Below are 3,594 nucleotides of genomic sequence, written 5' to 3'. Positions count from 1 at the left end.
GGGAAGCTGTGGGGGTTAGGAGGGGCCGGGAGGCGTCCTGGAGGAGGCGGCTTTGTACATCAGACGGCCAGAGAGGCTTCCTGAGCAGGGAGGGGGAGGGCTGGGGGGGGCTTGTCGGGTCACTGGATAGAGGAGGGTGCTCTGGGGGTAGGTGGAGAGGCTTTGAAGGCCAAGCAGAGGTTTTGTGTTCATTCCTGGCAGTGAGGGGGAGCGCCCCTTGAATGGGGGCAGGTGGGCTTGGGTTTAGGGAGATCTTGGTGAAGACGGACCTGAGCGGGGCTTGAAGAAAGGGCATGCCCTCCCAAGGCTACTGCAGCCCTGCAGCCTGCTCAGAAGGAAACTGTCCGGGAAGGCTCCCCCACCCCCCAGCCCCAGGAGGAGCAGGGAGTCAGCCTGAGGGCAGGGGCTGGGGGCTCCCCAACCTCCTAGAACTGGTCCAGAGGCTCCTGCAGGGACTGGGAACCACCCAGCCTGGGATGGAGAGAAGGCCAGGAGGCAGGAGGAAGGGAAGGGTTTTCCAGGCCCAAGGAGAAGGAGGGAGGGACATGGACCCGCCCAGGCCTTAGACATATCCTGGCCTGCTGCCTTTCACTCAGCTCCCAAGGGCAGCTGAGCCAGAAGTGTCTTTGGGAACATGCACAGATGGTGCTGGTGGCCCAGGATTGTGGAGGAAGGAGTCCTGGGATGGGCTGGAGGCTGGCTGCCCTAGGGGCATCGCTGGCCCCTGTCACAAGCCATAGGGGCACAGTCATACAGGGCAGCGCCGTCCTGGCACCGCCATCCCTGGCATGGACCTCCTGCCTGACTCCTCTGGGGTCCCTGAGGGCCTTCTCTGCAGAGCCCTTAGCTCAGGGCCGGCATACACAGTAGGTGCATAATGGATGCTCATTCCCTTCCCTTCCCAGGCTCTGTGACTCCCGTGTGACCAGCCTGCCGATGTGATATCAGATGGAGCGCTGTCCTCGTTCGCTAGTGGGAGGGCCAGGGGGATTGCTCTGGAGCCAGGGAGCCCCAGGCCTCCCCCAAGGCCACACGAAGGATCCAGGCACATGAAAGTCTTTGGTGTTTTAGGAATCACTGACATTTAAGGACATGGCAGTGACCTTCAGCACAGAGGAGTGGGGGTGCCTGGAGCCCTCCCAGAAGGAGCTCTACCTCCAAGTGATGCTGGAGAATTATGAGAACTGTGTCTTCTTGAGTGAGGACCCCGCACTGCCCCTTGGCAGGGCATGTGGAGGGCAGAGACAGCTGGCAGACAGGGGTCCCCATAGCCCTGGCACAGCGGCTTCCCCATGGTGTGTCCTCCCTGCGGTGTCTCCCCTAAAGTCCCAGCCCAGGAACCTGTACCCCTGCATGGCTCTGGGCCCATCCCCTCTCTAGGGGCCCCATCTCTGAGCTCCCCTTCCCCATTTCCCGAGGACTGGCCCTTTCCAAGCCTGATGTGATTGCACAGCTGGAGCGAGGGGAAGCCCCTTGGAGGCCAGCGGGAGATGTCCCAGGAAGCAGGAGTGCAGGTGAGTGGGGTGCCCACCCCTAGCAGGGACCCTCTCCCTAGGCGTTCTGGCCTGTGGGAAGGGCTGAGCCTCCCTCCCTGAGCCCTTTGTGGTGCTAGCCGCTTCCTCAGAGGCGTTCCTTACAAGAACGTTGTTCCTGGGGACCATGGGGGGCCCTCTGCTCTCCCCTGATGCCATGGGGCTTGGTGACGTCATTTGCTGCCCTGGGTTCAGTGATCATGTCTAGGCTGATGATTCCCCAGTCTGCCTCTTCTGCCCCAACCTCTGCCAGGCTCCAGGCTCGAATCTCTCCCTGCCTGGACACTCTGCATGTCCTCCCGTCTCCTTCCTCCCTGGGCCCCAGGCTCCCCTTGCAGGTCCCCACAGCCATCCTGCAGCCTCTACCTTCTGCCCTGTCCTGTGGTGGGCTGTCATCTCCCTGCAAGTCTGTGGGGGTCCCAAAGTGGCCTCCCCAACGTGCAGGTCGGACCAGCCCTGAAACTCCTCATCAGTGAGCTCCATGGACTCCCCCCCCCCCAGGACCAAGCACAGAATCCTTTGTGTGGCATTCGAAGCCCTTCCTCGCCTGCGCCTCCCACCTTCCGAATCTTCTTACCTCCTACACCCCCTCACACCCTCTGCAGTCCCTGACGCCAGCCTGGCCGTTCCTAAAGACGGTGCTCCGTCTCCACAATGGGGCATTTATATGGAAGGATCATTTCAGAAAACATTCCCCGGGATAGTCTCTCCTTCCCTGCCTTGGGAGAACCTTGAGAAAATGATTCCAGATTAAAGAGACAGCAGAAGGATGAAAAGCAACATGCTACCCAAAAAACCATCACTCGGGGAAACCTCGAGCGAAGCAGGAATCCATAAAAAACATCAATAGGGCAGAAGTAGCAGTCCTTGGCCAGACCTTTATCTACAACAAAGAGAACCTGTAGGAAACATCTCCATAAGTGGGATACACATAAAAAGAATTTGAGGCTGTACTCAGCCCTAAAAAAGGGCAACAGAATATGCTCAAAGAAAGTATTTTCTAAATTTAAAGAACTTGGAGAATCCTTTAGTGAAAATTCAGACCTTAGGGGAAATCATAGAATATATAATGGAGAAAAAACGTATGCATGTCAAGAATATGGGTAGGGCTTCTTTCAGAAGATACATCTTATTCAGCATAAAAGAAGTCATACTTCTTTGGAGAGAGACCTTTTGAGTGTGATCAATGTGGGAAGTCTTTTCACCAAAGTGAACATCTTATTCAACATCATTCTATTCATAGAGGAGCAAAACTTTATGAATGTAATGAATGTTTTAAGGTTTTCCACCTGAGCACAGGGCTTATTGAACATCAGAGAATTCTTATTGGAGAGAAACCTTATGAATGTCATGACTGTGGAAAAGCCTTCCGCTATAGCTCATATCTTACTAGATATCAGATGATTCATACTGGAAAGAGATCTTATCAATGTTGTGAATATGGAAAGGCCTTTAGAGACAGCTCACAGCTTACTAAACATCAGAATTCATACTGGAGAGAAACCTTATGGATGTAATGAGTGTGGGAAGACTTTCCGCATTAGCACATACCTTAATCTACATCAGAAAATTCATACTAGAGAGAAAGCTTTTGAATATAATGAATGTGACAAGGCTTTCTAAGAGACTAGAGATCTTTTTTGATATCAGAAAATTCATCCTTGAGAGGAATCTTGTGGTTTTTATTAATGTAGCAAAGCCTGCCTTTAAACAGGATTTATTCATTTTTGGTAAATTGATAACGGAGAGCAATTTAATGAATGTAATGATTGAGGAAAAACTTTCCTGCAGAGTAAATACCTTTCTCATCATCAGTTCATACTAGTGAAAAAATCCTTACAAATATAATAAATGTGAAGAAAAAGCCTCATCCCAAACAAGCAACTTCTTGATCCTGAGGTAGTTCCAGCTGGAGAAGGGCTGATTGTTGGGATTTCCATAGCTTTGCAATTGTAAAGTGCTTTAAAGGTCATCTAGTCACAAGCACAGAATTTGAGAGTTGGAAGTGACCTCAGGGCCATCTATTCCAACCCAGAGTCAAGGCACCCCCCTGTAACATATT

The 3,594-nt window shown here is 52.5% G+C and overlaps 1 pseudogene; it reads left to right on the top strand.

Moving 5' to 3' along the window:
- Window positions 1–1,092: 1,092 nt before the first annotated feature.
- On the top strand, window positions 1,093–3,349 carry LOC138167724 (zinc finger protein 892-like; annotated as a pseudogene).
- Window positions 3,350–3,594: the final 245 nt, after the last annotated feature.

Source organism: Petaurus breviceps, unplaced genomic scaffold (assembly GCF_028583685.1).
Source record: "Petaurus breviceps papuanus isolate PSGF00001 unplaced genomic scaffold, PetGlider_PUasm1.0 287, whole genome shotgun sequence".
NCBI lineage: Eukaryota > Metazoa > Chordata > Mammalia > Diprotodontia > Petauridae > Petaurus > Petaurus breviceps.
The sequence above is the reverse complement of the archived record's forward strand: the minus strand, read 5'-3'. Positions and strand labels throughout refer to the sequence as shown.